Raw genomic sequence first — 25,498 nt, forward strand, 5'->3', positions numbered from 1 at the left:
CCAACTCCACCCGTTTATCGACCATCCAATCCGGGCTTTCCCATCGGACGACCCACATCAATATCAGAACCCCTCCAATAGCCAAACAATAGTTCCCGGGAAAATGGCGGTTTTTCCACCGTACAGAATCCATGTGTCACTCGCTCGGTGTTATCGCGACCCCTTCACCCAAAACGGCTTTTGTCGAAAAGTGGTGCGGGATAATACCATATACTGCCCCCGCTTCCCACCGCTGACATCATCACCCACGTCATCACCCACGTCGGCTGCCACCTCATCCGCCGTGTCATCCGCCACGTCACTGCCAAGTCAACTTCCATACCCCCGCTACATGACAAAGATTACGTCATGCTGACGTCACCCGACCGAAGCGCGCCAAAATCAAATTTTTGACAAAAAGGCGTAAAATGTCGTTTTTCGTTCATTTTTCTTTGTTTCTTCTGCGCAACCTCTGCATGCTCTTTCATGTCCGAAGCAGCATTTTGACAAATAGTCCGCCACCCATCTAAATTGACTCCACATCTCGGCCCCTCAGCTCAGTCTGCCACCCGCATTTCGCACAGGGCGGCCATTAAAACAGGTATTTACTCAATTACCTCCAAACCCTGTGTATTTCTGGTTTTTTCTCTAAGTTACATCCGCAAAACCAAAAATCGCACAAATTCAGTCCACAGCTCTTGAAAAATACACCCCAACCATCCCTGTTTTTTACATTTTTCCGCAAACAACCTGTTTTGTCCATTTTCCGCGGAAGACCAGACTTCCACAATTAAAAACACAGTGCTGCATTCAAACCCATGCACTGCAACCTCTATTTTTACCCATTTTTCTGGGAAATCCCTCAAACTCTGTCTCCCTCTGCAAATTCGCCCACTAAGCTAAATTCAAGCTCGTTTCGGCCTGCAAATTCTCTGAGAAACCCCCCAGAAACTGTCATTTTACCTACTGTTGTTACATAAAGCCCAAATTTCAGATTGAAAAATCACCAAAGATTGTATAATGGAGGCTCCAGTGGCCCTCAAGGTTGCCCCCCTCAATGCACCACACAAAGAATTGGAATGGTTGCCCCTTGCTGACAGAGATTTCCAGATTAATGACTTAATTGGTGACAAGCCTCACCTTCAAGATTTTTGTGAAATTAGGAATAGCTACCACAGCAATGTTGATGTCTATGGAATTTGGGAGTCCAACATGCCCATATACTACCTCCCTTCAGTAAATGTGCTCCCTGATATCATCCACTTATGCTGTGCCAATTATGACCCCACTCAAAGAGCAGTTATGGCTCCATTTGGGACTGTCTTGTTTTACATTACCCCTCAATCCATCAATGAGATGCTACACTTTAAGCCAACTCAGCCTCTGGCTCCTCTCTCCATGGAATTCTTGCTTGACCAAGGTGCCAAACTGCCCAGTTCAGAGATAACCAGAATAGCTCAATTATTCATGAGACCAGATCGCCAGCCCAGGCAGCCACCTCCTTATAATCAGGTCTGGTTCAATGAAGCTGGAACATTCATTACTGACATGATTTCCTATATCTTGGGATTCAAAACCAGTGAGCATGTTGATGAGACTACCTTAGTTTTGATGTCCATGTTTACTCCAGGATAATCCCCCGCTGTCAAATATGATTTTGCCACCTTCATAGCTAATAAGATCCATGAGAAATTTATGAACTTGGACACAGAAAGAGTGCTTAAATATACACCATACATATATCATCTGCTGTTGTACAATCAACCAGATAGTTTTCAAATTCCCCTTAGAAAATTGGATCTCAAAGGAGAGCGCAGGTCTGTAATCTTCTGGACCTCAGTATTCCATGAAGTCCATAACTCTCCTTATACTTATTGTGAATTCATTGACCTGTTCATACATCCAGCCTCTTCTTTATTGATGACAACTCCTCCTGCCAGACTCTCTGGTGAAATGCAGAAAATTTTACACCTCTCAAAGGGCTACAGTATAGGTGATTGGTACTTTTACCAGAATCACACTGAGATCAGGATATATGGCTGTGAGTTGTGTCCCTATAAGCTGCCAAAATATGTGCCTATGAGATTGTTTGCCTTGGAATACTTCAGGTAGTTTATTAGCTCAGATTTGACTCATTTCTATGCTGCCAAGAAAAAGGCACAGCTCAAAATAAGAAATCAATTGGGTCTTTTTGTCTTCAATAAAAGGGAAGCCTGGGAGGAAGCTGAAAATATTTTAGGGGAGCAACTTAAGTTGAAACAAAGTTTTTATTGGGCACCATATGACCTTGAACATTTCATAAGTTATAGAAAATTGAAAAACAAGCTAACAACATATGTTCACCACAAGATCCATGAAATTCAACAGTATGCTAACTAACAAGAATGGGTAGAAGGCACATTAGTTGAAGAAATTACTGAGGAAGAGAAAAGGCAAAGACTGAACCCCCTATCAGAGGAGGAATTCATTTAGGACACCACAGATAGTCTAAGGGAAGAAAGAGTGGTCAGCCAGGATACATCCCCAGTTACAGAAACATCGGCCAATTCACATAGGTAGGAGATGGGAAGACAACATAGTCTAGAATTCTCTTCTGCCAGGCCACAAGGCAAGCAAGGCTCTGACATTAAGAGAACATTTACTAAAATAAAGGCAAAGAATGAGCCAATAAGAATTCAACTTTATAATCACTTGCTGAAGATGGCCCCCACAAATCAACAAAGGTTAATGTCAGCATATGACATTCAAGAAGGAAAGATGATCCTGAGTCACTTTAAGCCCAAAATGCAGCAACCATAGTCAGCTGTTGATTACATCAGGACCAATCTAGAAGTATTAGCCAATGACATCCAACCAATAGACTAGATTGAATTACATAAGCAAACCGGAGAAATGGTATACTCCACATTGGAAAATAAGGCATTGCTGGCCCACAAATTGCAGAATTCTTTAAATAATACCTCTACCCAATTGGAGTTGGAAAACTCTTCCTCTTTAGCCAAGGATAACAGGATCAAGTCCTTGGAAGAGATTATCATAGAGCTGGGACATGATCCCAAGGATGCTAAATGCATCAAAGCATTAATAAAAAAGAAGGAGGAAGACCTTGCAACTCATAGGAAGCAACTCAAGATGACCATTACCATGCATCCCAAAACTACAGAGATTGTTGAACAAAAATCACAGGAAAATACGATGGACCTGCTAATGAAAATGAATGAGAGATTGGTAGAAATGGATAAGGAATTGGAGAAAGCACTGTAAGGAAAGCAGGGAGAATCGGCCTCCCGGCCATCTCAGACAGCTCCAAAAGTTACAACTCCTCCTTCTACAGTCACAACATTAGTCCCTCCTATTCTCCCAGCATCAACAGCACCAAGTACTTCAATAGCAGCAGCAGGGAGCAGCACTACGATGACTACTGAGGAACCGATAAAGGCTATGGAGGATCTAAGACTCCAAGTATCAGAATTAAAGGATGCTAAAGAGAAATTGGCCAAGTTGGAAATTAGTTATGATAAATCTAAAATGACTGTGGCAGAAAAAACAAGAGAGGTAAAGGCATTGGAAAATAAAGTAAAGGCATTGGAAAAGGACCTCTTATTAGACAAGCCTCTGGGAGAAATCAGGAGCATTTTGTGGGCCAATATTGGCCAATCCATCACTAATATATGGACATCAATACAGATAATTCATGAGCAGATTGATTTGGTGACATTAGCTCAAGAAGAAATTCAAAAGGCTAGGGATGCATTGGGACACATGCCCGAGCAGGCCAATAGGCTAATACAGTTTTTGAACACCCACACCAAGGAACAGCTGGCAGCACTGGATATAAAGAATAGAACATGCACCATCCTAACAATTAAAAGAGTTCTAACCATGAAGAACTTCATAGAAAATCTGGAGAGGAAGTGCCAGGACATGCAAATGGAGATAAATTCTTTCACACAGAAGTTTACAGCTTTGGAGGAAAAGGGTCTGCCCAGTTTATTAACTAATGACCATAGACTGATGACAAATGCAGACTATGTACACAGGTTGAATACATATGTGGATAATCAAGTCACAACATCATCAAATTCTGCAGGAGAGAAGGCACTCCCATCTGGACATAGCCTGTATGACAATTTAGAAAATCTGTTTTTTATTGAACATGAAGTAAGGCATCTTTTCACAGTCCAACCTACTTTCTTCAGGTACATGGATGCTGATGAAACTCTAATAAAAAAGCGTAGACACCAATTACCAGATGACCAATGGTGGCAGAGCATATTGGAAATTTTGTAGGCAGAGTTCAAAGTTTTGTTTATTTTTCAGAATACAATAGATGTCATAAAGTGGAGAAAAGAGAAAATAAATTCGTGTTGGTCAATGGCCTATTAAAGCGCAATCAAATCACCCACGAAAACAACGCTAGCAGCGTGGAATTTCACTAAAGTATGCATCGGCCAACTCGCTAAGCAAATAATCAATGCATTTCACCAACTGAGTGGCCAACACAACATCTCTTACTTCTGCATTCATTTCTCTTTGTTCCCAAGATCATTTACTTCTCCTATAGAGTAGGTGAAAGAAGTTATTTCAAGATGTTATCTCTTTGGGATATTTTATAAACATTTTTGTACAAATACCTCCCCAAGCGAAGTATTAGGGGTTGGTAATATCATTCTGGAACTGCGCTATAACTTTGAGAACTCTTCTGAATAAAAGTTTGCTAGAATGCTTTGTTGTTGAACTCTCTAGCTATGGAATTGATGGTAGAAGCCTATGTTGCAGAATTCTCTAATTATTTGATGGATCAATAAGTCTTTTAAACTCGTGTTTTACTATTTCTGTGTTTTATATATCATTTACATATCATATTCTAAATTACAGGGAAATAGAATAACCCAGAATTTGCTTAACTGTACTTTGTGTTCAATCTTTGTTATTTTTATGTTTTCTTCAGAATTAGCATAAGCAGGAATTCTTAACTGCTCCTTAGTAATATTCATCCACTTTCCCTCTGTTAGCATGATGAAGGATTCTTAATTTCCCTTCACCCCCTGACTCCATTTCACCTGATTCCAACTTGAAAATTGTTCCATGATTAATTACCTTGCTTTGTAGTACCCCCTTCTGTCTAAGAAACCATACCCAGAAGTTCATTTTCATTGACTCCATTAACCCCATGGACTGAACTTCTCATATTTTGCATCCCTGCTCTACTGAATTTCACCATCCAAAAATCAAACAAATACCTACACTTCATAACTAGCTTAATATACCCCAAAATAAAGATAAATTATAAAGAGAGAGCCCTCTTTGGCTACAGATTGGCTAGAATCTGCATCTAAAAGATTGGTTAGTGGTTACCTTGGCCGTATTCCCCTTTCTTACAAAATTTTGGGGAACAACCTGAGTGATAACAGAATCAAGCCGATCCGATGGTTAGTTTGTGAGATATTGTCTGCCCTAGTTTGATGACGAAGTCGCTAATGCTGATGTTGCTGATATAGGGTTTGCTACAGCTGATATAAATCAGATTTATTGTACTATTTCTCTCTGTTGAATTATTTAAGATAAAATAAGATTTGATCAAAGGGTTTCCCCACACATTGTGGGGTTTGTCCCTGGCTAGATGCCACATCTTGTGTCTCTTGTCTTGGCTTGTTTTATGTCGATCGTTTAATGTTCTATCTGCACTTTACTTTATGTACATGTGATTTCTAATCTGTGGAATATAATAAGAAAAGAAGTAAAATCTTATAAGCGTATAACATACCATAAATTAGAAACCATAAATCCTCAGGCCATTTTAAGCAACCCAGGGCTACAAGCGCACAGAGATCACATGACAGAATTTGCGGTTATATGAAAATTCATGGGGATATGGCCGATGGAGAAGGCACTACACGTATGGATAAGGAGCCACTGGAAACCCAAGGGGGAAATACACCTTCACATGGGATCCAAGGGCTTCTTCGCGGTAGTTTTCACAAGCCTAGAGGACAAAGACAGAGTGTTCGAAGGAGGACCTTATTTCTACACTATTGCAAGATTTCTATGCTGTTGTAGGCTTCTACATGTGACCATGGATGATGAGCTTTTCCCCAGAATGTGAAACATTCACATCGGTACTGGTATGGATTAGACTGTACTCCCTTCCTCTAGATTATTGGTTGTCAGAGTCTCTGAATACAATAGGCAACAAACTGGGGAATTTTATAACAATCTCAGATGTGACTTTGAAAGGAAAATATACCTCCTTCGCCCGGATATGTGTGGAAATGGACTTATTTGGGGCACTTGTAGACACTATCATTTTAGAAGTGTATGATGAAGGATGGGTGTAGGGAGTGGACTATGAACATGTCCCTTTTAGGTGTCATAAATGCCATGAACATGGGCATCTATACAGAGACTGCCCAACAAACAAAATGGAAAGAAACGTCAAAATCACAAAAGATAAAAATCCTGAGGGTTTCACCAAGGTGGGGGGGCAAAGGGAAAGGTGAGAAGTGGAATCAAAAGAAGATTGATGAGGACAGACAACTGAGCCAAAATGGTTTCAAGATCCCAAAAGAAGAAGTTGGAAATAAAGGAACAAACTAGGAATCAGAGATCACTCCTACTGAGAAGGAAAGGGATGCAAGCATGGAAAATATGACAGAGAACAACCAGCAAAAGGAGGATCTGCCAAGCAGTATGGAGATAAGTAGGGACCATGAGATGACCCCAAGTGAGGCTGGAATGGAGGACCATGAACTGCAAGAGATTCTAGAAAAGGAGAATTTAGATCTAGAGAAGTTTTTGGAACAAGGTATCACCAAAGGAGTGGATTCCCTACCAAAAGAGGAATTTGATAGGGTTCAACAACTCTTCCTCTGGAGATCACAATCGAAGGGATCTAGAGTCAGAATAAATCATGAAATCTAGGAGCATAAGGGGGTCAAAATGATGGAGGGCTCGCAAATACAAGCTCCCAAGAACCCAGGTAGGAAGAGAGGAAGAAAAAGATAGAATGGGCTACTGAACAAATGTGGGAAACTCATGATTAACTCAGGTAAGATGAGAGATCTCACTAGTTATTCCTTTAAACATATTTCTTAATGAAGCTTACAACCTGGAACATTAGAGGCATAGGAAGTAGAAGGAAACAAAGAAATATTAGAAGTAGAATAAAAGAAGAAAAACCAGATATGTCTTTTATTCACGAAACAAAATTCTCAATGGACAAGATCAAAGAAATACATAAAAAATGGTTAATCAAGTATGAGTATCTAGAGGTCAAAGCAAAAAACTTGGCGGGGGGATTCCTATGCTATGGGATCCCCAGAAATTGGAATCTTGGATGCTAAAGCATCCAGGAACTATCTTTCATTGGTGTGTCAACCTTTAGGGGATCAGGAGAGTTACATGATCACAAACATCTATGGGCCTCAAAAGCAAGAAGACAAGATTGAGCTTCTCATAGCCTTTGAGGAGCTAAGAACAAGAAACCTTAATGCGCCATGGATTGTTGTAGGAGACTTCAATATGATCAGATCTATTATAGAGAAATAAGGGTGTATCAGACAACTAGGCAGAGACTCCATTGCCTTCCAAAACTTCATAATGAACATGGGGTTAGTGGACACTGAAGCTTTAAATGGCACCTTCACATAGAATAATAAGAGAGGAGGGGCTCTCAAGTTGCCTCAAATATGGATAGATTTCTCATCTCATAGGACCCCTTTCTTTCAGGCCCTACCATGTCAGCTTCTATCCTTCCCTTTGGAGGCTCTGACCATTGGCTTGTATAGCTTGAGGCCACTTTTATGGGCGCACCTAGAAATAGACCTTTCAGGTTTGAAAATGCATGGATCTCTCACCCCGAATTCATCAGCAATATTGACACATGGTGGAGGGAGGATTTGAACATTCAAGGCACTAAAATGTTCTTGCTCCGGCAGAAACTTAAAGACATCAAATCCAAGCTTAAAGATTGGAACAAAAAGGAGTTTGGTAATATTTTCAAAGCCAAAAAAGAAGTTGAGAAAAAAATCGAGGAGATCAATCAGATCATCATCACAGATGGTTTCACTGAGGAGGAGAAAAATCTAGCTGATTCTCTGCAGAAAGAATGGGAAGATAGATGCATGCAAGAGGAGATTTTCTGGAGACAAAAATTGAGGGTGCATTGGATTAGAGAGGGAGAAAGAAACATGAATTTCTTTCATAAATATACCATAGATCACAGGGCACACAACAGAATCACAAAACTGAAGGATTCTCAAGGGATAGAGCTCGTCTCTCACAAAGAAATGGAATGTGTCTTTGTTCAACACTTCCTCAACATAACAGAGAAGCCTCTAGTCAATAGATCTAAGTTCATCAATAATTTCACAAAGTACATCCCTCAGCTGGTCACTAGAGAAGACAACCACAATCTTAATAGGCTAGTGTCAGAAGAGGAGGTTAGTGATGTGATCAATGAAATGCAAAATGACAAAGCTCCATGCCCAGATGGTTTCAGTGTGGACTTCTTCAAAGCTTGTTGGAGAATAGTCAAACAGTGATATCCTTAAGGTGGTGGAAGACTCAAGAAGATCCAAATCAGTTCTGAAGGCTCTTAATGCCTCCTTCATAGCTTTAATCCCAAAACATGAAAAAACCATGACTCCAGATGGTTTTAGACCCATAGCTTTATGTAATGTGGTGTACAAAATTATTTCCAAACTTATCGCCAATAAAATCAAGCCCCTTCTTCCAGCTCTCTTCTAAGAGGAGCAAACTGGCTATGTGGAGGGAAGACAAATTCTCAATAGCATCATCCAAGCTCATGAGGTGGTACACTCTATCAAAAGAAATAAACAAGATGGTATGATCATTTAGGTTGACCTAGTGAAAGCTTACGATAAGATAAGTTGGTCTTATATAAAGGAAGTACTAAGAACTTATGGCTTCGGCCACAACTGGATAAGATGGGTTATGGCACTAGTATCCACAGCCAGTTTTTCCATCTTACTTAATGGCATTCCTTCAAGAAACTTCATGCCCTCTAGAGGTATCAGAAAAGGGGATCCACTCTCTCCCTTCCTCTTTATTATTATGATGGAAGGGCTAGGCAGAGCGATCAAAAAAGAAAATGCTGAAGGAGAAATCTAGGGTCTCAAACTTACCCTGGATGGAGCAATAAATACTCACCAAAAATTTGTGGATGAAATGATGTTGCAGGGTATACCCATAGTCAAGGAAGCCAAAGTGATCAAACAAATCTTAAACGACTTTGCTATGGCAGCTGGCACAGAGGTAAGCCTCAAAAAATCAAAATTTTTCTTCTTTAACATTGACATTGCTATTCAGAGGAACATCATCAGAATTCTTGGGTTTCAAAGGGACCAGTTAGCTTCCAAGTACTTGGGAATGCCTCTTACAGGCAAACTTCTAAGCAAGGGAGTGTGGGAGCCGATAATGAATAAGCTTCCGGACAAGATCAAGAAATGGACATGCAAGTCTTTAAATTTGGCAGGACGCCTTGTGCTCACACAAGCTGTCTTGCAGAGTATTCCCTTTTTCATGTTCTCAGCTCTTTCGGCTCCTAAAGGAGGTCTGCAACAGATCAGGAGCATTCGAAGGGATTTTCTATGCGGCAGAGGGGAAGAGAAAAATAATGGGCTTTAGTAGCTTGGGACAAGATCTACAAACCCAAGTCCGATGGTGGTTTGGGGCTTCATGACCCTCAAACCTTCAACAGAGTTTCGGGAGCTAAAATTTGGTGGAGGTGGCTCAACGAATTGGCAACCCATTGGGCCAAGCTCTCGAAACAAAAATATGCAAAAAATTGGCAGGAGAGGGATCACATCCAAATGTTAGGGGCATTAAGGGCTCCCACATTTGGAATCCTGCTTAGGAGAATACATGTATTGTCCAACATCATAGTTTCTGGGAGATCTGAGCTGAGAACCTGGCACAATTTTGGGAGGATAACTTGCAAGAGGAACCCAATTTGTTTAAGGATGAATTAGCCGCTCTCAAAAATGATACTAACAACAAAGGTTTACTTATGGTAAGTGAATTCTGGGATCAAGTAAGGAACAATGGTAAATAAAGAATTTGGAAGGATTTAGGCCACAATGAAGACAACCCTTTGAAGGTCCAAGAAGATTCTCTTGCTCGAGATTTGGAGCAAAGGAATATTTTGGTGTCCTCCTAGTCTAACCAACTAAGATGGGGAAGGAACACCGAAGGAAACTCTAACCTCAAAGAAGCTAAAATAATAGTCACAGGGTTTAACAACCAAAACACTGATCAGGTATGGAAGAACCTTTGGCAGAACCCTCACTGGATGAAAATAAAGTTGTTCATTTGGCTTGTTCAACAAAAGAAAATTCTAACTTGGGAGAATCTGCTGAAAAGGGGCTCTGTCGGACCATCCAAATGCCCTCTATGTGGCTTAAAAGAGGAGATGATGAATCACCTACTCACCCTCTACCCTTTCACCTCCACATGTGGGATTGGGTGGCTTCAATCTTCAGGCATACTGATCGGGATAGACTCAACATCACCAACACTTTGAAGAATTGGAGGGAAAACTTCTCAAGCAATGAAATTGTCAATAAAGCTTGGACTCTGGTTCCAAGCTTTGTCATCTAGGATGTTTGGAAGGAATGCAATGGAAGGAATTTCAAGAGAAATATAAGCATGCCCTAGCACATAATTTCACAAATTCTATGATACCTCAAAGAAACAGTCAGAGTTTTGGTGTGGAAACTTCCGAAGAATCCTCCTCTACCATAGGAAGCTTGTATGCTACTGTAGTTGGGTCTCTAGTTGATAGTACCACAGGGCATAAACAAGGGTGTGAGCCAAACAAATGCAACTATGGATATTTGGAAGCCTCCTCCATAAGGCTTCTTAAAAGTCAATATAGAGAGAGCGTCCAAGGGAAACCCAGGGTTAGCTGGTTTTGGGGGTGTTACAAGAGATGAGCAAGGACACATAAAGGAGATATTTCATAGTCACTTAGGGAAAGCCACTAATAACATGGCATAACTCATGGCCTTAGAGAAATGCTAGGAAACCTTGGTGAATTTAAATTCACACAACGTCATCGTTGAAGTAGATTTGGAATAGATTATCAAAGCAACCAAGAAAATGTGCAATGGAACAACACTGGAAAATGTGTTGAAACATTAGAGGCTATCATAGGTCTTTCACTGTATTCACACCCACCTGCAAACCTTAAGAATCATCAACTTTTTCCATGTGAAAAGAAAAGAAAATATGTTGGCTAATCGTCTGGCAAATGAAGGAGTGATTAGTAAGGGAAGTGGTACTTGCCACCTTTGGGAGTCGATACTGTTTCCGGGAAAACTAATGTCTATTCAGATCTGCTAGTCCCATTAAGATAGGTAGCTATCTTAGAAACAAACAATTCAAAGTAACTTGTGTTTTCCTTTATGAGAGATAGATGAGAGAGAAGCAAAGAGCACCAACCTTAGTCTTTCGCTTGGCTCCTTGCATGCTTCCTCTCTCCTTTGATAGAGCTTCACCACTCCTTTCTCACTTGTCCCGCTTCAAAGAACACCTGTAGAGTCAAAGCAGCAAAATACCATCAAATCATAGGGATCTATAACCATAAACAATGTAGAATCAGATGTACATTAACCATACAAATGCATACACAAATACAAGATTAAGAAATATACAAATATATGGAGGAAAACTCAAATAGCTTTATTGATAGAAGTAATAGAAGAGAGGATTACAACCCAGCTGTCTGATCCAGCACCATCCTCCCAGCATGAAAGCCCTCTTCACCTCATGAAAAGCTAGATCACCCAACAATACAATGCTTCACAGAGAAACCAACAGCACCTCCTTACAAAATACAAAATTTCAGGCTTTCGATCTTTAGGATGAGGGATCCATATATAGATTTTTGTAGGGGGCTGAGTCAACTTCTGGGATTTTGATTAGTTTCATTTCATTGATAGTCCTTGGTTCCACTTGGAGATTTCATGATTTATTACTCATCCCTAGGCGAATTCAGAGAGGCAAGTGTCATATCAGTAGTTTCTAGAAGATTCTCTGAGTTTCCACCTAGCAAACTGCCTCTGCCATTTGTCTACTCTCACTCATCGCACCCTAAAAAAGGGCTTTTCAGTATGCATCGCACCCCTTGTGTGTAGCAGGTCAGATGCATCACACCCTCAGAATGGAGCAGTCTATATGGTCCATTTTTTACCAGTTCTGAGCAGTTTTTCAGGGAGAGCTTCTGGGAAATGATGTAATCAGTTGACCTTGATCCTTTAGGGTATGAAACAACACTTTTAGGGGTTTAGAAGCCCTTGGTTTATGGACATATGCGATTGGGTTTGCAGTGCCCAAATATGTCTATAATAGTTGCCCCCTAAAGCATGAGGTCGTAAATCTTCTGATGTCGAGTGAAATGCTTTATCATGAGGATCCGAGGTTTTTCGAACTAGAAGGTGACTTGTAATAAGATACAATACAATACATTATCTTCATAATATTTTCATGATCTAGCTGAGGCAGGAATTCCCATGCTTAGCTTTATAAATTCATTTTCATGTTCATAGGATAGACAATCGTCTGTGTGGCAGATTGATGATTCTGGTAGAGTCATCATCCCTTAGCTTGGATGATTATCTGTGCAACTATGGAGTACATTTGATGTCTTTATTTCCCTGAATATATCGTAGCCCGGATGGATGAAACTAGATCGGGGGTCTTCAAACTTGTTCAATCTTCGCCCGATGTACAAGTCGATCCATGTGAAAATATGTTCTGATGTTGAACATGGAAAGACATCGCCTGATTACCAGCCAATGATGTAAGCTGTTAATAGGTGCAAGAGGAATCACCGATAATGACAATGACCCTCAAGGTACCGTAGTACAATTCATGTGGTTTGAATACATGAGTCGATGTCGAACACCATGCAAAAATATTTCGGTTGAAGGCCATTGATGTAAACCTGCTGTCGGAAGTGAGAAACTTTCCATTGATGCATGTAAGCTTCAAAGTATTGAAAGGGTTGTTCCTGGGTCAACTTCTTGGATAATGAGCTGATGTTGATAAGAATTGACCCGTCATAGGAGGGCCTAAATGAATCCCATATCTACTACACGAAACGAAGAAAATGATTTTGTGCAGGTGAAAACGATCTAATGATACGAGGTTCAGGGTGGCGGTCATGAAAGAATGGAGTGTGAAGGTATTGCAGTGGATGAGGCATTAGCTGGGTTGGTGAATTCTCTGAGTGACTTCTCTTGAACATATCGGCCACACTGAAATGGATTGGTAGTGTTAACCCCAAAAATGGATGGTACGAAGGACCAATGGTGATATGACCAGTGAATGGAATAACCCAACCCAACTAAATCATGGTGATGGAGTGAAAGTGTCATGTTCAAGAGCGACTTGCTACCAATGAAGTTCTTCAAGTTTTCCTCCCTTTTTCCCCAGTCATTACTGACCACTACCTCTTTATTTTTGTCCAACTTGAGGAGGATAACATATTCTTGTTGTATAATTTGCCCTTTAGGAAAACCTGTCGCTATATTTTAGCAAGCCTAGCAATAGTGAAACTTGCTCTTGCCCGTACAGACAAGTTTGTCGCTATTGTTTTAATGAGTTTAATGACAAAGATAACTCGGTCCTTTTCATATTTAGAGAGTTTGAAAAGAGACGGAAAAGAAACTCCAGTAGTCTTTTTTGTAATATAATTCTTTAAGTCTGAAAAATTATAAAATAATACGAAAGGGATGACTTTTCAATAGTTTAAGCGAGCCGAACAAGACAAGCACTCGATCCTTTTTTGTAATGATCCCTCAGGTCCAAAAGGATTAAAATATAGAGGAGGGATGGTGCTTCCCTTTACTTTAACAAGCTAGAAAGGCCAATAGGTCGGCAATATTTTTATATTTTACAAGTCTAAAAAGAGCTTAAAGAGACTCGTTTTTTAGGAATGGGTGATGTTTTTGGGTAGCAACTAGTTCTAGGTAAGTTTTGAACTCTTCAAGCATGACAGTGTAAAGAATGTGGCTAACAGAATCACTCGTTGCAGCTGTTCCTCAAAAGGGTAAACAATCAAGTGGAGGCGTATGATCTGCTAAAAAGTGGAGGTGATGGTAAGAACATGACCAAGGCTCAAGAGCTGATAGCAATGCTACCACAAAGGTGATTTACCGAAAGGTGGACTCATTTTTTAATGAGCTTGAATCTTTAGAAACTATGCTCAGTGCTAGGTTTATTTTTTAATGAGTTTGAACTTTGCAGAAACATTGCTCGTAGCAGTCGTATTTAAGGATGTCTTTCATTAGTAGGTTCATTTTTTAATGAGCTTGCCCCATGTGAAACTTTGCTCAAGAGCCTTTTGTATGCAGGCTAGAAACAACCAACTACAAAACTAACTACACTGGGGGTTAATGAACTACTAAGGTTAGGTAGGATAGTTTCATACAAAATATTTCCTTTGCTTTACTAGTGCCATCGGTATCGACAAAGGTGAATGGTGGATCAGACCAATGACCTAACATAGGCAGTTGAAGTTAGTAAAACTACAGGGTTACAGTTACACTGGTCACTTTTCACTTGCGTAGAAAAGGTTTGCATGCCCCCAGGTATGAAGAAAAGTAGAGTTTCCAGGTTACCATATGGAAGTCCCTACATTAAAGCAAGATTGTTTCATCCACATTGTGGACAAAACCTTCCTAGGCTCTGTCCATCGAAATAGACAAAGGTGAATGGTGCGAGTCCACTTCCAATCACATAACCTTCGAGGAGATCCTATTTTGGACTGATCCCATATCCAAGATGGACGGGTGTGTCAGACCAATCATATAACCTACGATGAGGAAATCTTTTTCCAGACTAATCCCATATCGTAAATGGATGGGTGTGTCAGACTAGTCATATATCCTACGAGGAAACCCATCTTCTACCTAGGTTCGCCTGCCGAAGCAGACCAGGGTGCATGCCCCTTAGTTTTGTCACATTCACTGAATCACTTGCGGTCATCAGGTGGACGGACTGGAGGTTGATGAGACATTCCTTGTGCAAAGAGACCATTTAGGGATGGCATTTGACTAGTAGCTATGTTTGAATTGGGGAATGAAAGTTGGGAAACAAGTTGTACCATTTTGCCTTCATACGGGAACACATCACCCAAAAGAGTGAGGAAACAATAGCTCCCGTGCTGTAAATGTAGTCACGCCGAAGGAGTAGATTGTAATCTAGTGGCCCTTGGACTACCATCACGTTCGAGTGAACGGTTTTCCTTCTCAATGTTATAGGAAAATTTGGAAGGATCCCTAACGGTCGACTAGTTCCTTTATTAAAGCCTAGCAAATTTTGAATCTCAGGCAGAAGTGATGGCGAACCAAACGCTTTCCAGGCAGTTGAGGAAAGGATACTCACAAAAGCCCCTTCATGTATGATAGTGCCAGCCATGATCATTTTGTACGCTTGTACTATGATTCAGAATGGTACATTAGATGGTAGGTGGGGTCCCACTAGTAGATTCCAATCAAAGGAAATGACTAGATTGCTTAGAGGATGGATAGAATAAATGGCCGGATGAATCTCTTGAAATGGGGAACTTCCTTCCTGTGGTAAAGGAACAGGTAGATTGCCCCCATGTTCATCAGACTCTGTGTTAACAAAAAGAATTTGAACGACGTCGTTCTCATTCTCTTTGCAGATTGTATCATTTGAAGGTGGATGTTTTGAAGACAAGACTGGGTCGACTGCCATCTCAACTTGTTGACTTTGGTCTAGTGTGGACTCAGAGGGTTTAGCTTCAATGATAGGCATTTCGACCGATAATAGAGGTATGTAAGTTGGATTTTCAACTAGCGATGGACTCGACACGAGTTTTTTATATCCAGGTGGAAGTCACTATAGTGAAGCAGGACAGTTTTCCAAGACTCTTTTAGCTTCGTCTAGAAAACGACAACAGTGGAGGGCATGATCGTCTTCACATAGCCTACAAGGAAATTTAGATTTTCCTTTTTTTCCATTGACTTCATTTTCACTAGTTGATGGTGTACTCTCAACATGATCGACAGAGGTTGAAGACACTAGATTGTGCAAGCAGGGAGACCAGTCTCTCAAGATCTGCGGGATGCAAGGACAATCTCGATGATAGTGGTCTCCTTGCAAATGACACATGGAGATTTGGGTTTGGATGGTGCAGTGTGTGGATTTTTGCTGGATGATGCACGGTTGCCCCCATGCGCAGCTAGCTTCTTCTTCTTCTTCTCCTTCCCTTTCTTCTTCTTCTCAGCTAATTGGTTTTTAGTGTCACTAGTTTCACCAAGCGAAGAGGAAGGAGAGGGAGAAACAAACGATGTGGAAGGTAGGGGAGAAACTCCAGTATCATTTGGTTGCTGATTTGATTGCTGAGGAATTACGATGTTTTGAATGACAGAGGTCGAGAATAGCCATACTGGCAGTCAATTGTGAGTCCTAGAAGGGACAATGTAGCCATGTATGGAGCATCAATATGTCCCCAAGAAGAGAAAGGACTAGGATTTCCCCCGAGGGGAAATCCTTGATTCGTGGACTCCATTTTCTCAACCTAAGACCAACAAGGGAACAATGATGTTATTCCAACAATGTAAACTTTGAAACGGGAACTGATACTGTTACCCGTTTCGTAGAGATAGCAAAAAATTGACCCAATTTTGAAAAAGGGCGATGCAGAATACACATATTTTTTTTAGAGCATAGTTTTTAGAACTTTAAATAACCGATACGATTACCCATTTCATAGGGATAGTAAAAAAGTGACTTGATTTTCAAAAGTGGTTAAACAGAATACACTTCTTTTTGTTGGGAGCATATTTTTGACATTTTAAATTTTCTTATGTATCAAATATAAATATTATATTTTAAATATTAGTGATTTTCATACTGATTTTGAAATGTGTAGATGAAACGTGTTGATGCAGCATACCTTTTTTTTAGAAGACTTATTTCTCACACTTTAAAATTTATTATCTCCATTTTTTTTAAATTATGCTTAATTAACGAATTTTCAAGTTGTTTTATTTTTCTTTTTTTAAATGTTGATTAGTTAAAAAAAACAAATACAAAAATATATAGAAAAAAGATTAAAATATATATATATATATATATATATATATATATATATATATATATATATATATATAGATATATTATCTCATAAACCATAAAAGAATTTGGAAAAAAAAACACAAAAGTAAAATATATATATGTAAAGTTAAGTAACTAAAAATAGAAAAATTAAAAAAACATTAAAAAAAACTAGGGAAAAAAAATTAAAAACAAACTAGATTAAACAAAAATAGAGAATTAACTCAAAAAAAAATTAAAAACTAGTAAAATTAATATTAAAAACATTTTAAAAAAAAACTAAAAAAACAAAAATAAACTGAAATTACTAGAAAAAAACTAAAAAAAATGAAAATTTTAATAATATATGTCTTTTTACATCAAAAACAAAAAAATAATTAAAAAACATTTTAAACATATAAAAAACTATGTTTTTGATTAAAAATAAATAAATTGTTTTTTATAAAATTTTCATTGTTAATTTAAAAACAAACAAATAAAAACATTAATTTTTTTTTCTAAACAAATTTTTGTGTTTTTTATTAAAAAAAAAAATTATTAAAAAAATTTCATATTTTTTTTTTAATTTTCAATTTGTTTTAAAAAAAAAAATTGCTTTTATATTAAAAAAAAAATAATTAACGCGCCCCCACCAGGCTGCGGGCGAGCGGGTTATTTTTATTTTAAATATAAAAACAAAATTTTTTAACAACAAATTGAAAATTAAAAAAAAAAATTGAAAATCTTTTAGTAATTTTTTTTTAAAATAAATAACACAAATATTTGTTTAGAAAAAAAAAAAAATTAAAGTTTTAATGTTTTTATATGTTTGTTTTTAAATTAACAATGAAAATTTTATAAAAAAACAATTTTATTTTTTATTTTTAAATCAAAAACACAGTTTTTTATACATTTAAAATGTTTTTTAATTATTTTCTTTTGTTTTTAATGTAAAAAGAGATATATTATTAAAATTTTCATATTTTTTTAGTTTTTTTTCTAGTAATTTCAATTTATTTTTGCTCTTTTAGTTTTTCTTTAAATGTTTTAATATTAATTTTTCTAGTTTTTAAATTTTTTTGGGGTTAATTCTCTATTTTTGTTTAATCTAGTTTGTTTTTAAATTTTTATTTTTTATTTTTCCTAATTTTTTTAATGGTTTTTTAATTTTTCTATATTTAGTTACCTAACTTTATACAAATATGTTTTTAATTTTGTTTTTTTTTTCCAATTTTTTTTTTTATGGTTTACATATTTGTTCTTTTTTTTTCCATTTTTTTCAAATATGTTTTTTTCACTACTTATTTGTTTATAATTTCTAATTTTTTTTTATAGTTTTTTAATTCTTATCTTTTATAGGTTAATTTTGTTTTTTTTTTTTTTTTACATTTTTATGATTGATTTTTTTTTTGATGTTTGATTTTTTTTGTTTTTTATTTTTATTTTATGTTTTGTTTTTAGTATATATTTTAATTTATGTTTTGCTATTTTTTTTTACTTTTTTTGTGTTGTGTTGTTTCATTGTTTTAATTTTAATTTTATTTTATGTTTTCACTATTTTTTTGAAATTTTAATGTTTTTCGGGGTCATGATAAAATATTTTACACCATTATTTCAAAATGTTGAAATTTTACCCTTGAAATTTTTTTTGTTATCCCAACGTCGACACTTTTCGTTTTGAATGTGTTTTTTGCACAAAATTTACCATTGAAAAAAAAAAAAATGTTATTCGAATATCAACACTTCGTTTTGAGGGTGGTTTTTGGACAATTTTTGCACAAAAAATTGGTTTTCACCACCATTTTTTAAACATCTTGAAAATTTACCCTAGAAAAAAAAGGTGTTATTCTAGCACCAACACTTTTCGTTTTTAGTACTGTTTTTGATGTTTTTACAGGGTCTTTTGGCCAGAGTTCCCATTTTGAGTTTATAGTTCTCGTTTCAAAGTTTACATTGTTTTCCGAATTAAATAAATTTTTTGACGCTTTGACACAACTTGCTTTTTCAATTTTAAAGAGTCGAGAAAATGCTAAGGATGACTCCAGTTGCCTTCAATTTTTAATGAGCCCGAAGTGACAAGTGTTCGGATGGACCTTTTCTTTTAAGAAGTCAAAAAAGAATGAAAGTGACTACTCTGGAAATCTAGATAGAGGGATTATGAAACCAATCGTAAAATTGCAATATACACCCCAGTGGTAAATTATAGAGAAATTACTGAGGACTTTACGTACACTAGTCAATCTTCCTGAATGCTATGTTCAGTGCATTGCGATTGATAGGGTGGCAGACACGACTTCCTAAGGATAAAGGATATCAGCCTATTATGGTCTCCCAATATATACTTGATAGTACATGGGAGCACAAGTCCATACTGGCACTTGTCATATCAAAGAGGAGGAATCACCCAACCTATGATAAAAACGATGGTTACCAGACTTTACAACACCAGAATACGTCTCTAGCCTAGACTTCTAGATGTTGTGCATTAGGTTTCAAAGAGTTTTTATGTTCATTGAGGTTTATTTTATAGTTGATCTTTCTAAAGAAGTTTGCCTTTCAAGGTTCACCGTGTGATGTAGATATACAATTCCTAAATATGCAATCTAAATGATAAACAATCGTTTATTTTCTTTTAGCAATGAAAATCCTAGCTACTAAGGAAAGAAAAGTACGATTCTTTGAACATAAAGCAGAGAGCACACACTAAATGCACTTTTCCTAAATCAATTTCCACATGCAGTCTAAATGCAAATGCACATGCATGTATTTGTTTTTCCATTTCCTTAATGTGAGAATGAAAAAAAGAAAACTAAGTACAGATCTAAACTATTTTTCTTCAAAGCGACACTTTAGCAATTTATTTTCAAAAACGAAAGGAAGACTGAGATGACACTTTCAATTTCGAATGGAAAACTGCTTTTGACACCTCAAATAATTGAAAATTCAAATCAAATACAATGGCAAAAGTACAATCGAATATCTAAAAGAGGAAGACTTTACGAAACTCTTTTTTTGACTGAAAATGATAGTTGCGACACTTTCAAATCAAAAGACGACAACTCGATTAAGCTACTTTTTGCAAAGGAGGACTGTAAATGAAAAATATACATGAAAACATTTACAGTTCCTTATCAATGGAGGCTGCATAATGTAAAGGAAGAAGGTTTACAAAGTGATATACTGATCATAGGCAGCAAAACTACTGAAAAGAGCTAAAAACAACGAAGAAAAGACCTAAATTTGGAGAGAGAAACAGTCTCGTTGAATCATCGCACCTGTCCTTAAGGGAAACAGGGATGCATCCCACCTGTAGGACACAGGAGGTGCGATGCATCCAAACTGCCAATGAGAGACAGTGTGATGGTCCAGGGACAAGACTGAGCTTGGTTTTCACCCATAGTTTGTAGCTAAGTTCAGGGATTTAGACTGAGCTTATGATAGACAGTAAACATAAAGTATAGGGGTAGATCTAATTAGGTTATTGAGCTACCACCAGGGCACTTAGGATCTTTGCAAGTCAGATGTTTAATTCATAAACCAGCCCAGAGATTGACTAATGCACTGTTGATCTACTTTGCAGTTGCATAGCAGAAGCAGTTCGAAGGCTAGCTGTATTAACTTTAGGATTCATCTATAGTTTATAAATCAAACAACAGTAACAAACAAACAAACTATTCATGCCCCAGTGGAGTCACCCTTTTGTTTCCGGGAAAACTAGTGTCTATTCAGATTTGCTAGTCCCACTGAGACGAGTAGCTATCTTAGAAACAAAAAATTCAAAGTAACTTGTGTTTTCCTTTATGAGAGATAGATGAGAGAGAATCAAGGAGCACCAACCTTAGTCTTTTGCTTGGCTCCTTGCTTGTTTCCTCTCTCCTTTGATAGAGCTTCACCACTCCTTTCTCACTTGTCACACTTCAAAGAACACCTGTAGAGTTAAAGAAGCAAAATACCATCAAAGCATAGAGATCTATAACCATGAACAATGTAGAATCAGATGTACATTAACCATACAAATGCATACACAAATACAAGATTCAGAAATATACAAGTATATGGAGGAAAACTCAAATAGTTTTATTGATAGAAGTAGTAGAAGAGAAGACTACAGCCCAGTTGTCTGATCCAGTACCATCCTCCCAGCATGAAAGCCCTCTTCACCTCATGAAAAGCTAGATCACCCAACAATACAATGCTTCACAGAGAAACTAACAACACTTCCTTACAAAATACAAAATACGAGCCTCTAGATCTCTAGGATGAGGGATCCATATATAGATATTTGCAGGGGGTGAGTCAGCTTCTGGAATTTTGATTAGTGTCATTTCACTGATAGTCCTTGGTTCCACTTAGAGATTTCAAGATCTCTTACTCATCCCTAGGTGAATTCAAAGAGGCAAGTGTCATATGAACAGTTTCTAGAAGATTCTCTGAGTTTCCACCTCGCAAACTGCCTCTGCCATTTGTTTGCTCTTGTTCATCGCACCCTACAGAAGGGATTTTTAGTATGCATTGCACCCCTTGTGTGTAACAGGTGAGATGCATCACACTCTCAGCACGGAGTAGTCTGTATGGTCTAGTTTTGACCAGTTCTGAGCAGTTTTTCAGGGAGAACTTCTGGGAAATGATGTAATCAGTTGACCTTGATCCTTTAGGGTATGAAACAACACTTTTAGGGGTTTATAAGCCCTTGTTTTATGGACATATGTGATTGGGGTTGTAGTGCCCAAATATGTCTATAACAGATACCCCCAAGAAAACTGTGTGATGATTGGCTCTATTAGGCTGCCAAAGATATGGAACACTTCAGGACCTTCAGCGGAGAGAAAGAGGAAGACTAGCGAAAGGCGAGAAGGGAGGAGGTCCTTGGGCTGCGGTCTCTCCCAATCATTAAAACTCAAGGAAAAGAAGATCGAAGTGGTTAGATGGTTCCTAGTGGTACAGAAGTCGTGGGTTGTTCTAGATGAACCGCTTCAGGAGGGTTTCAAAAATAAATAATAGATCTCAGTCTAAACACGGGAGGATCAGGAACAAAGGCAATAATCTGGAATGATCGAGAATGATGCATCGACAAGACGGACCGATGGTGCTCAGGAGAAATGTGGGAGTAAAACATTACTTAACCCATTCGTCATTTGAATGGCTGTAGTTCGCAAGTTATTTTGGCCTCAGTCATCAAATGGATTTTGGGCTAGAAAGAGATTGACCATTAACCACTTGGATGGAACTGAAATCCTATAGGTTGAGGATCTCTAATATTTTTCGAGTTTGGATTTGTGTTATTTGTCGTGCTAGTGTTCAAGCCAAAATCATGGTGGATTGTTGGATTAAATAGACTTTGATCGATGGTGCCGATTCTTTGCACAACTCTTTTGATCATAGGATTTGTGGACCATCGGATGGGAAGTTCATTTCAACGGTGGGGATTGCACGTTCAGGTTCAGGCTTGGGGAGGGGACATGAGAAGAATGATTGGTGCGATTTTGGTATTTTTTTAAGTCCGATGGTCTTTGTAGTTTGTATGAGAAACGAGTGAATAGAAAGAAACTTGTTCCTTAGTCTTTTGTTGTAGAGTTGATGCAACCCTATGAGATATTGTAACCTCGTGAGATTTTGTTTGATCTTGGGTATTGTAAACCCTATTAATGGTAAACCAGCAAAAGGCTTGTCTTGCGATGGTAAACCAGCAACGAGCTTGTCTTTACATTGGTAAAGACGTCTATCATATTTATTACACTTTTACGGTTAATAGAAGGTTCCACTCTTACTTGACCTAAAAAAAAACTATAAATCCAAGGAATTAATAAACCTAAAGGAATTGATATTATAAACTCAATAGATTATAAATCAAGGGGGATAATTTTAAGCCCGAGGGATTAATATTATAAACCTAAGGGATTGATAAAACCAAAGGAATAATATTAAAAATCCAGGGGATTAATAAACCCAATGTATTTATATTAAACCCTAAGATTAATATTATAAACCCTAATACTACAAATTATAAACCCAATGTTAAACTTTAATATTATAAATTAACTATTACAAGTCCCTAATATTATAAACCTTGTATTAAACCCAATTTTTGTAATGTAACAATGTGAAATTGAATAATTTAGAATGTAAAGTAACATTGCGATAATTATTGTTAAATTTATTTTCATATTGAGACAATGTTTGTCACAATGTGATGTTGGATACATTTTTGTACCATTTCGATGTGACAATATTAAATTGTTGATACTATAAGCCCAAGGGACTAATAAACCTAAGATATTAATACTAAAATGGAAGGGGTTATAAACCCAAGGGAATAATATTAAACCCAGGTGATTAATATTATAAACCCAAGGGATATAAACCCTAAGATAAATATTATAAACCCTAAAATAAACATTATACCCTAAGATTCATATTGTGAACCTTACAATTAATATTATAATCCTAAGGGATTAATAAAACCAAATGATTAATATTAAAAAGACAAGGAATTATAAACCCAAGCGAATAATATTAAACCCTAGGATGAATATTAAACCCTAGTAATGTAAACCATAAAATTAATAAACCCAAGAGATTAATATTGTAAATAGTAGGCTTAATATTAAACCCTAGGAATATAACAATATGATTAATATCATAAACCCAAGTTATTTATAATATAAACCTAATGGATTTTAAACCCAAGGGATCTATGTTGACTCGTAGGATTAATATTATAAAGTCTATAAATAATATTATACCCTAGGAATATGAACCCTTACATTAATAAACCCAAGGGATTGATATTATAAGTCCAAGGCTGTTGTTGGGAAAAGTATCCAATACGGAATGACCCTATCCCACTCTAAGGGTGATAGTACCTCAGCAACAATCGAAGCAAAGCTATCTAAGATTTCTTCTTTATGAAAGTAAAATAGGGGAGAAAGAGATCCACTAACCGATGTCTTTCGCTAATGGTTGATCCAATCTTCTCTCCTTGCTGCTTGCTCCCAGCTCCTTGCTCTTTCACTGGCCCAGCTACACCAAGATCCTGCAAAATGGCAAGAGAGGGAAACTACAAGCAGCATACATTCATAATTGATTCAAGGATTAGAATAAATCAAATACACAAGTATAACAATACACCATTGAGACACATGCATATAGAAGAACCTCAAATGCTTTATTAATGGAAGAAGTAAAGTTCAGGCAGTGATACAACCATAAAAGGCCCAATCCAGCATCACCTCCCAGCAGAAAGAAATCTCCTCTTCACCTCCTTCAAAGCAAATCACCCAATAGTTCTAAACTCAAACCAACAGCACTTCCTTACATTCACAAGATTCCCGCCTCCTTAGACCTCATGAGAGAGCTCTATATATCGGTGTTTTGGAGAAAGGATGAGTCAGCTTGATGCTGGTATGAAGCTGACTAGTGTCCTCTCCCACTTTAGTTATTCTTCATTTCTTGAGTCCACTTGGAGGTTCTTGCTTCCACTTGGAGATCTAGACCCTCTTACTCATCACCAGTCGAATTCCCTGATCCAAGTGTCATTTTGGAAGCTTCCTGGGCATTGACACCTTGAGGAATGACTATGCCACTTGCCCAAACTCGCCCAGCGCACGTAGCCTTCTTTGCAGTTGACATTCAGCGCAGGTAGACAGTGGAGCAGTTAACATTCAGCGCAGATGCTCAGTGGAGCAGTTGACATGATCCAGAATTGCCTTGTTTTTGAGTGTTTTCAGGTGGAGAACTTTTATTCAGTGCTGTGGTTTGCTGACCTTGTTCCTCTAGGGGTAGGAACAACATGTTTAGGGACTTTGGATCCCTTAGATTATGGACATTTCATGCTTCATGCTGTAAGACACAAAAATTTCTATAACAGTTGCCCCCTAAAGTATGAGGTCGTTTATCGGGTGAAATGATTTATCAGGAGGATCCGAAGTTCATTCAATCGCTGAGAGGTGACCTGTAATAAAATACAATACAATACATTATTTTTCATTCTGCTTTCATGATCTAGCTGAGGCGGGCATTCCCATGCTCAACTTTATAAATTCATTTTGGTACATAGAACAGACGATCGTCTGATGGTAGACTGATAATTCTCTGCTGAAATTATCATCCTTTGAGTAGGATGATCATCTGCTGCAATGATGTACATGTCAAATGTCTTTATATATCCTGAATATTTATCACAGCCCGGATGGATGAAACTAGATCCGGGGTCTTCAAACTCGTTCGATCTTCACTCTAAGTACAAGTCGATCCATGTGAGAATTGCGCTGAAGTCGAACATGGAAAGACATCGCTTGATTACCGGTCAATGATGTAAACCATTAACAAGCGCGAGAGGAATCACTGATAATGATAATGACCCTCAAGGTACTGCAGTACAATTCACGTGGTGTGAATAAAGGACTTGGCATCAAACACCACGCAAAAT

Source organism: Pinus tabuliformis, chromosome 8 (genome assembly GCF_031772625.1).
Source record: "Pinus tabuliformis cultivar Carrire ecotype Pingquan chromosome 8, CPIR1, whole genome shotgun sequence".
Lineage (NCBI taxonomy): Eukaryota > Viridiplantae > Streptophyta > Pinopsida > Pinales > Pinaceae > Pinus > Pinus tabuliformis.